This window comes from Thalassophryne amazonica, chromosome 9 (assembly GCF_902500255.1).
Source record: "Thalassophryne amazonica chromosome 9, fThaAma1.1, whole genome shotgun sequence".
NCBI classification, from domain to species: domain Eukaryota; kingdom Metazoa; phylum Chordata; class Actinopteri; order Batrachoidiformes; family Batrachoididae; genus Thalassophryne; species Thalassophryne amazonica.
Window position 1 is genome coordinate 14,708,438 of NC_047111.1, and position 11,125 is coordinate 14,719,562.

Genomic DNA, 11,125 nt, shown 5'->3' on the forward strand with positions numbered 1-11,125 from the left:
GCCGTCTGCTTGTGTCGGAGTCAAGGAGTCGAGTTCTTCTGCTGTTCCTCCACGCTACGGCTGTGGTTGTGGTGTTCAGCAGTTGTGGCGAGTGAAGCCTAGTGGACGAGAAAACCCTGGTTGTGTGGACTGTGCCTGTCTTCTAGGATCTGGAAGGACTGATAATTGCAAGTGTTAAAGGACGTATTAAAATAGGACTGAAGTTAGGTTTAAATAGATTAAAGGTAGATTACAAAAAGGGGTCAAAAATCTGGTTTAAAAGCTACCTCATCTCACTCGGTGAGAGAATTTCTTGAATTTTTTTTTTTTTTTTGAGAGACAAATTGTACCAATAGCTCTTACTGTTGCATTGTCAAAACAATTTTTTATTTATTGTTATCATTATTGTTTTATGTTATTCCATTCTATGTTCCGCACTTAATACAGCAGTGTTCTACAAAACCTACCTGTTGTCCATGAGTCTCGCTTACTCTTGCTACTTGGTTTTCAGCTGAAATACTCAATTCTCCAGAGAGCGAACCTAAAAATTTTTTGGATGCACTGGTCCAGATGCTCATTGTTAATGCAGTCTATTTGCCACTCAGTGTCTGATGCAGTAATTAGGTCTGAATTGGGTTACAATTACATTGCCACCCCACATAATAGTGCCTGTCCCTGCTTGCCACCCCATGAATTTATCTCTAGATCTGCCCCTGACTAGAATGCAGCAGTTTTCTATCTTGGCAGAGTTCTGGAGGAAATCACTGAAGAAATGAACACATTGAAAATATGGTTTAACTGAAACAAATTGTCATTAAACTTAAATAAAACAGGGATGAAGTGAGTCACGAGGTGTTCACAGGAAACAGTTATTTATTTCTTTATGTATTTATTTATTTTCATTGTTAGTTGGTTTTATCTTTTCTGTTGTTTTGTTTCATCAGGTTCTTTTTGTCTCTTTCTATAAATTGTATTGTTGCATTATTAGTTATTATGAGTTATTTATTACTGTTGTTGTTGTTACTATTATTATAATATATGAATAAAATAAATAAAAAACGAACGAACGCTGAGCCATTTATTATTATACAGAAAACAATTGCACACAAATGTGCTGACAGTTGCAACAGCTTAATGCTAACTTTAACATTGAAGACGCCATAGACATGCTAACATGTTAGCATCGGTCCTGTTTTTAAGTTGTACATACATCAACTGTTTCAGAAGACCATGACAGGTTGGTTTAACATAAAAAGGTAAATATTACTCATAGACATATGCTCTTTAGGGTTTTAGTGGGGGGAAATTAAGATAAAGCAAAATAAAACAATGAATCAATGAAGCACCAGATCGAAGCACTGTTTCGATCTGCGAATCACTGCTTTGATTGGTTCAAGGTTCAAAGCAAAGCCGCGCTGCAGAAAAGTTGATTACACACCTGCTGCAGGTCTGTAATCAATGTAGAGAAATTATCATTTTCCTGACAAACACCCTCCAAAACAATGGCCACTCTGAAGTACCGATAAGGGAATCGTTAAGCAAAAAGGTTATTGATGTCGGTGGATCGAATCATTTCTTAACGATACCCGAAAGGAACTGGTTCTTGATACGCATCCCAACTCGTTGGTCTAATCAACTGATTTAAAAAAAAAATTGTTTTGGTGATCGTGTGGAATTTTTTATTTATGATTTTTTTTTCTCAGAAAAAGGTACATTCAAATCTAAAAAATGTCACGAGGGACTGCAAATATCAGCTATTTTTTTTTTAAATAAATATTGTTTCCTTCTTGAATAGCATCACATTTTTTTATTAAATATTAAAACCATTTTCACAAGGAGAAAATAATACAGTCTTACCTGTCCGTTTCAGTGAGATCATCTTCATTTTGATGAAAACGTGTGACAATATTTTAATTCATTGTCCTGGGAGAAACAAACGTCCATGATGGTTGGAGTCTCTGCTGTACACATCTGCTGCCAGCACGGTCCGCTGCAGGTGTAATCTCTTTATTGCATCTGCGGCTGATTGTTTGTTCAGCCCCTGTGAATGGATCGTCGTGTTCCACAGCGGGCCGCTTTGCGCTTCAACTTAAAAGACTCGTCACGCCTCATCTGCTCCTAACATTTCAGTCTGCACGTGACGAAATTCCCATGATCCAAAAACAATAAAATCAAATAAAATAAAGTGAAAATAGTTCTACCTCTGTGTGGAGTGGAAACATGCCTCAATAGCGCCCCCTTGCAACTTTCAAAAAACCCCTCCCCATAGGGGTTTTTTTGGAGTAGGGACATGAAAATTATTACATGTGTGACTTGCATAGATGTATAAAAAAGTCTCTTGCACCATTGGTCTACTCCAAACAGGCCATTTTGAATTTTCCTATAAATTTTTGCATGATTTCCACACGTTGTATTTGAACGAACTCCTCCTAGCGATTTTGTCCAATGCACTTCAAATTTCTTTCAGATCATCCAGAGACTATACTGATCAAAAATTATCAAAAGCTTTTCTCTATGTTGAAGGGTGTGGTCGCTATAGCGCCGCCATTTTAACGCTTCACCATGGAACATTAAGTCCTGATAAATCCTTAATGCTTTGCCTGATTGACTTGCCCCTGAACACACCTGGCCCTTCTGTTTGTGCTCTGAGTGCCCCCTAGTGGATGACCCATCAACATGTCATAACTCCTTCATGTATTGCCTGATTTGCTTTAACCTTGAACTGTGTGATGAGGGTCGGCCTCTGTATGCACCCGCCCACATCTGGTCACAAAGTGACACGCTGGCCCGGGAAGGCGGACATGAGGGCCCGTTATATGACTGCTTGCATCCTAGTTCTTCTTCTTATTATTATTATTATTGACACTTTTCAAGCCCCATTTTTAGCTCACCAAAACTCACCAAACTTTGGAAAGTCATACAGCCGGATCTGAAATTCGATATTTTGGTGGTCGCACACATGCTCGCACTGAAATGGCGCCCCCCGACAAATTTTATAAAAACCCTCCTCTTTTTTTTTATGTCATTTGTGTTATGTCAGGTTTTTATGTCATAGCCTCACGAAATTTAGTACACACATTTACCATGCTGGGATGCACAAAACTCTCTTAATGTTGTGGTGAAATGTCGACAGGAAGTCGTGCGTTTTGATTTTGAGTTTCAATTTTGAGGTTATTTTGGCCATTTCCACTACTTACATTTGAATGAACTCACCCTAGGGATTTCATCCAATCGTCTTCAAATTGGGACACATCACTATGACCCTATGCTGAACAAAACTTATCAAAAGAATTGATGTAGGTCAAAAGGCGTGGCTGCTACGATTCATCACACTTTGGCGAGTGTTTTGGAGCACACTGTTTCACATCCAACGGCTATCACGACCACATACTTCAACGTAGTTGCTTTACTTAATAAATGGAATTTAGAGTGCAATCCACCAAGATCCCAATCACAGTGCCAGACTATAGACGGCCACACACACGTGTACACACACGCACACACAGGCTTCCTGTTGACTGGTCACACATTTTATGCCATCGCTAACAAAACTCCAAATATACATGGAGAATGTCATCCACATATTGTATAACCAGTCAATGTAAATGTTTTCATCCAGTCTACAGAATAAAATTGAAATGATTTATGGCCATTTCTGTCCATCAACATGAGTCACACACACACGCACATCTTTAACCGCTTATCTAAGTTCGGGTCATCGGGCAACATGAGTCAGTCCCTGACAAATTTCTCAATTGAATTTTTGTTTTAATAATTGCTAAATATGTCATATGTATCAGTAAATAATATGCAGCTGCAAGAATAATGGAGTCATATCTGTGTCAGGTCTGGTGGATGTGCTGTTGGTGCCTGTTTCCTGATCTACCACACTACAGAACCACCCTGTGTTGTGTTTGGCAACAACCCAGGCAGACAATGAGTGTATCCCGACATCAGGTCATCAACTATCTGGCTTTCTATTGTCATTTGGTGGAATAAGTGATGATTCCTGAAGTAGCTTGGCATTTGAAGTTGCCACCTGATGGTGCAATCTCCAGGGATCTGCAGTCTGTATCCTGAGCTGAGATGTAACTAAATCTTTATCAAAGAGAGTCTGTTCCAATTACAGGGTCATCACACTTCTTAGCCTCCCTGGGGAAGCTTATGCCAGGCTACAAGAGAGGAGACTTAATGGCTCATTTCCACCGAGCGGTCTGGATCGGTATGGCATTGGGTTGGCTTGCATTTCCCTGCCAGCATTACCCTTGTGTTTGGTAGGTGGAGCATGGGAGAGTGAGACGTCAACATGCACATCATCAAGAGCACATAAGCTGTTGTGTGGCCTCAAACCCTCCACACGAGTCCACACAGTGTAATTTAACATTTTTTAAAATTTGTCTTGGTGGATCCTTAATGGGATTTATTTTCATCGCAAGCAGAATGCTGAAAAGACGATGGATTTGACTGGTAAGCTTTGGTGTGAATACGATATGATATGAGATTTATTGTCGTTGTCATTACACGGATGCAACAACAACGAAATTACGTTTATACTCCAGTAACCTCAGACAAGATACAGCAATTAAACCACAATTATTACTTGTTTACCGTAATAATGGCAAACGTCAGAATTAAAGACAACACATATACGAGGTCTATTAGAAAACTAACCGGCAGTTTTATAAAAAAAAAAACTATATGGATTTGAATCACGTGCGATTACACCAGACGTGCTTGAACCCTCGTGCGCATGCGTGAGTTTTTTCACGCGTCGGTGACGTCATTCGCCTGTGGGCAGGCTTTGAGTGAGCACTGGTCCAGCCCTCTCGGCTGAAATCCGTTGTCTGAGACGCTGCTGGAGACGGCGCGCGTTGCTTTATCAAAATTTTTTCAGGACCTGTGAGGGATATCCGAGTGGACACTATTCGAGAAATTCAGCTGGTTTTCGGTGAAAAGTTTAACGGCTGATGAGAGATTGTGGAGTTTCTTTCACTTTAGATAGATAGATAGATAGATACTTTATTGATCCCAGAGGGAAATTCAAGGCATCCAGCAGCTTACACATGAGACAAGACACACACATTGCACCAGACACACAAAATAGGGTTAAGTAAATAAAAGAAAAATGGACTAATCAATAAAAGCTACTAACTAAAAATAAAATAAATTTGTGTGCAAGTGCAGCATCCAGTCTCAGAGAATATGACGGAGGAGTAAATGTAGTAGTGCAGTAGTGAGGAGGTAGCACAGATGTAAACAGTACACAATGTGAACAGTGTAGGTTGTGCAAAGAAGTAAGCAGTGTAAACAGTGTTGGTAGTGCAAAAGAAAGCAATAAAAGGTCAAACAGATGTGTCACAGGATTATTTCTTACTGAGATGGGAAGAGTTGAACAGTCTGATGGCCTGAGGGACAAAAGACTTCCTGAATCTGTCCGTGTGGCAGGACTGGGACAGCAGTCTGTCGCTGAATGAGCTCCTCTGCCTGATGATGGCGCTGTGCAGAGGGTGCTCAACATTGTCCATGATGGCCAGCAGTTTACAGAGGGTCCTTCTCTCTGCCACTGATGTTAGTGTCTCCAGCTCTGTTCCCAGCACTAAACCAGCTTTCCTCACCAGCCTGTCCAGTCGCCCGGCGTCCCTCCTCTTCATGCTGCTCCCCCAGCAGACCACCACAGAGAAGAGGACACTGGCTACCACAGACTGGTAGAACATTCACAGGAGTTTATGACAGATCCTGAAGGACCCTAACCTCCTCAGGAAGTACAGTCTGCTCTGTCCCTTCCTGTAGAGGGTGTCAGTATTGGCTGACCAATCCAACCTATCGTCCATAAGTGTCCCCAGATATTTGTAAGTCTGGGCCACCTCCACATCGACCCCCTCAATGGAGACTGGCTGCAGAGTGGGCCCGGACCTTCTGAAGTCCACTACCATCTCCTTTGTTTTGGCAATGTTCAGCTGCAGGTGGTTTGATTTGCACCACTCCACAAAGTCCTGTATCAGGTCCCTGTACTCTCTTTCCTGTCCCTCTCGCACACATCCCACAATAGCAGTGTCGTCTGAAAACTTCTGCATGTGGCACGACTCCGAGTTGTAATTGAAGTCTGATGTGTACAGAGTGAACAGAACTGGAGAGAGCACAGTTCCTTGTGGTGCTCCAGTGCTGCTGATCACTGTGTCCAAGGTGCAGTTACTGAGTCTGACGTATTGTGGTCTTCCAGTTAAATAATCAGTGATCCAGGTGACCAGATGAGTGTCCACCTCCATCTCCATGAGCTTGTCTCTCAGTAGCAGGGGCTGGATGGTGTTGAAGGCACTGGAAAAGTCAAAAAACATGACCCTCACAGCGCTGTTACCCCTGTCCAGATGAGAGTGGGCCCTGTGAAGGAGGTAGAGGATGGCGTCCTCCACTCTCACCTTCTCCCTGTATGCAAACTGCAGTGGGTCCTCAGCATGTCTGACCTGAGGTCTGAGGACGCTCATCAGCAGTTGCTCCATGGTCTTCATCACGTGGGATGTCAAAGCGACTGGCCTGTAGTCATTCAGCTCCTTCGGGTGTGCCTTCTTAGGAACTGGAATGACACAGGATGTCTTCCATGTGACTGGGGCCTTTCTGAGACGCAAGTTCAGGTTGAAAACATGCTGGAGGGGTTCCCCCAGTTGGTTGGTGCAGGCCTTAAGCATTCTGGGACACACTTTATCCGGGCCTGCTGCCTTCCTGGGGTGGAGTCTCCTTAGCTCTCTCCTGACCTGGTCTGCCGTGAAGGAGGGAGGACGGTGAGAGGACAGCTCACAAAAGCGGATCTGCGCGGCACGGTCGAAGGTGGCGTCCGTCTGGCTGTTTCGAGCTGAAAACATCCTAATTTAAGGCTCTGTTCACCCAGGTCATCATCAGAGAACAGAGAAGTTTTAGAAGAAGTCGGCATGAGGAGTTTATGCGGACATTCCACTGTTAAAGGAGATTTTGTAATAAAAGAATGTGTGGGCAAATTCGCCGAGTTGGTTCCGTGACGACGACGCAAATCCGTCTGCGCCGCGACAGGAAAAACACCTCCGTGTTGAAAACCATTTGTAAAATTCAGGCGGCTTTTAATGGCTTTCAACAAGTGAGTATCTGAGAAATTGTTTAACAGCTTGGGCATGTTCCAACTTGTCCATTAAGGCAGTGATTCTCAACCGGGGTGCTGCGGCACGGTGCCGTGGGTATTTTTCATATTCGCGATTATTTTTCATATTCGCGATTACCGTGAATTATTTATTTTATCCACAAAGCATAAAACGACTCAGAATCTGATGTCAAACGTCCTGCAGCTTCGCTCTCGTCTTAAGGCGGGACAATAACAAGGAGGCTGACGGCCGATTAAAACAGTGCCGTCTAAAATGTGTGTCTGTGTGTGCACGCGCGCGGAGTTAACAGGCTGCAGACTGTGAGGGAGGGGGTGGGTGAGGGAGGGGGTGGGTGAGGGAGATTCCTGAATGCAGGCGCGACACGTTCAGTGCGCAGCGAGCGCGGAGCAGAGAGAGGATTTTAACCCGAGTGAACATTAACAAAACGGAAACGTGAAGCTGCCTTTACTTCTCTCTGAACTTTCTCTGAAGGTGTGATTCTGCCGTTACCGTCCTGTTCACACCATGTGCGCGTTGTATGCTGAATTTATGAGATCATGAGATGAAATAAACGTTCAAATATCTTTAAAAACATATTTAAAAAATGAGAATATATGAATGAACTGAGCCACAAAAAAAAAAAAACAATGTTCAGACGCAGAGATCACAAAAACCAGGTGAGAACTCTGAACTTTAACAGCTGTTATTTTCCAAAGGTATTTATTTGTTCAATCTGTTGTGTGGGCCGCCAGAAGAGGAGGTACTGCTGGCCCACCACCAGAGGGCGCGCTGCCTGAAGTGTGGGCTTCAGGCACAAGCAGGCGCTGCCGCCTCACAGGAACAGCCGAGGTGACAGCTGTCACTCATCAACTATGACAGCTGTCACCGATCATCTGCACTTCACCCCGAATAAAAGCAAGATGACACCTCCACCACGTCGCCGAGATATCGTTCTTCTATGGAGGTAACATCCTCAGCCTGAATCTGTGCCGTACTGTGTGTAGTAAACTCGTTTTTGCAGCTGTTTTCCTGCAGAGTGTACTTTCTGGAGATTGGCGGGACCGGCGACAGCCTCGCTTTACACCCCCACCAGATAAGTGTTTAAGACAGGAGCTGCACGAGTGTGTGTGAGAGGTGGAGGTGGATTCTCCACTATTGTTGTTACTGGGTGTACACACACCCACACTTGACTGTCTTTGCTCTTCGCCAGCAGTACCAGATCCGACACGCGGAGACGGTGGCCACCTGAGGGACTCGGGACCTGGCGGCTCCAGTATCCTTCGGGTTCGGTGGCGGAGGAAATCGTGTGGTTCCGGTTCTTCTCTAGACGGACGTCTCCTATCGTCGAGCCTGCCCACACGACACCTTTATCCATTGACTTTGTATTCATTCTATAATCTGCTGTGTGTGGTTGTGGCATTCACAACAGTAAAGTGTTCAAATTTAACTCCATCTATTGTCCGTTCATTTACGCCCCCTGTTGTGGGTCCGTGTCACTACACTTTCACAACAGGATATCTCGGCCAGCGTCATGGACTCCGAGGGGCATCACCCAGCGATTGAACGGCCAATGGGAGAGCAGGGTGCACAGGCGTCTGCAGGAGGTGTGATTGGTGAGTTGCAGCACATCCTCACTGCCTTTACGGCTCGGTTGGATCAGATGACCGAGCAAAACATCCTCCTGAACCGTAGGGTGGAGGCTCTCTCCGCACAGGTGGCAGCGAGCGCTCAGGGCGCTGCTGCAGCTCCTCCTCCTGCCGACCCTGTGCAAGATATGAATATTCCAGTGGTCGTTCAACTACCCCTCCTACCATCCCCTGAAGCATACATAAGCCCCCCAGAGCCGTACGGAGGTTGTGTGGAGACATGCGCGGACTTTCTCATGCAGTGTTCGCTCGTCTTTGCACAATGTCCCGTCATGTACGTGTCTGATGCTAGTAAAGTAGCTTATGTAATGAATCTGCTTCGAGGAGAGGCACGCGCTTGGGCTACGGCGCTTTGGGAGCAAAAGTCACGGCTCCTTCATACGTATAATGGGTTTGTGAGGGAGTTCAGAACAGTGTTTGATCACCCTAACAGAGGAGAGACCGCTTCAACAGTGCTGCTGTCAATGCGACAGGGGCGCCGGCGCGCAGCTGAATATGCAGTCGACTTCCGCATCGCGGCTGCGAGGTCCAGCTGGAATAACGTTGCGCTCCGCGCCGCCTTCATAAACGGACTGTCGTCGGTCCTGAAGGAGCACCTGGTAGCTAAGGAAGAACCGCGGGATTTAGATGGGCTTATCGATCTCGTTATACGGTTAGACAATCGGTTGGAGGAACGCCGTCGGGAGCGAGGCGAAGGACGTGGCCGGGCACGCGCCGTCCCTCTCCCTTCCGGGTTCAAAAAGGTTCCGCCCTCCCCACGCTCCACAGCCACAGCGCTCCGTGGGGCAACAGCTCCCCCTGCTGACGTTGCTAGGGAAATGCACAGGGCCAAAATGAGAACAGCTGACAGAATGAGGAGGCTGGTCCGCGGGGAGTGTTTTCTCTGCAGCTCAAAAGAGCACATACAGAAAAACTGCCCCAAACGGCCAAAACGACAACACCCGGTCTTAGAGACTGGGCTAAGGGGGGGTCATAACATTCACGTGGGACACACACATATTGCCACACGACTCCCAGTTACAATCCTGAGCGGGGATTTAACCCTTCAAGCTCCAGCACTGGTGGACACGGGGTCCGAAGGGAATCTGCTAGACAGCAGATGGGCAAGGGAGGTAGGGCTCCCTCTGGTGGCGCTTCCTTCGCCATTGCAGGTGCGGGCACTAGATGGCACCCTTCTCCCTTTAATCATGCACAAGACACAACCTGTAACTCTGGTGGTGTCTGGGAATCATCGGGAGGAGATCGAGTTTTTTGTTACTCCTTCTACCTCCCGCGTGATTTTGGGCTTCCCGTGGATGTTGAAACACAATCCACGGATTGATTGGCCGTCTGGGGTGGTGGTTCAGTGGAGCGAAACCTGCCATCGGGCGTGTTTAGGATCCTCGGTTCCTCCCGGTTTACATGCTAAGGAGGAGGTCAAAGTCCCTCCCAATCTGACGGCGGTGCCGGTTGAGTACCACGATCTTGCTGATGTCTTCAGCAAGGATCTGGCTCTTGCCCTTCCCCCGCACTGTCCGTACGATTGTGCCATAGATCTGATTCCAGGCGTTGAGTTCCCATCCAGCAGGCTGTATAACCTCTCACGACCTGAGCGCGAATCAATAGAGACCTACATCCGGGACTCATTAGCTGCCAGGCTGATCCGGAACTCCACCTCCCCGATGGGTGCAGGTTTCTTTTTTGTGGGCAAGAAAGATGGCGGACTCCGTCCATGCATTGATTACAGGGGGCTGAATGAAATTACGGTTCGCAACCGATACCCATTGCCGTTGTTAGATTCCGTGTTCACCCCCCTGCATGGAGCCAAAATCTTTACTAAGCTGGATCTTAGGAATGCGTATCACCTGGTTCGGATCCGGAAGGGAGATGAATGGAAGACGGTATTTAACACCCCGTTAGGTCACTTTGAGTACCTGGTCATGCCGTTCGGCCTCACCAACGCCACCAAGCCTTGGTTAACGACGTCTTGCGGGACTTCCTGCACCGATTCGTCTTCGTATATCTGGACGATATACTCATCTTTTCTCCGGATCCCGAGACCCATGTCCAGCATGTACGTCAGGTCCTGCAGCGGTTGTTGGAGAACCGGCTGTTTGTGAAGGGCGAGAAGTGTGAGTTTCATCGCACCTCTTTGTCCTTCCTGGGGTTTATAATCTCCTCCAACTCCGTCACCCCGGATCCGGCCAAGGTCGCGGCGGTGAGAGACTGGCCCCAACCTACGAGCCGTAGGAAGCTGCAACAGTTCCTCGGCTTCGCCAATTTTTACAGGAGGTTCATTAAGGGGTATAGTCAGGTAGTTAGCCCCCTGACAGCCCTGACCTCTCCAAAAGTCCCCTTCACCTGGTCGGATTGGTGCGAAGCCGCGTTCAGGGAGTTGAAACAGCGCTTCTCGAC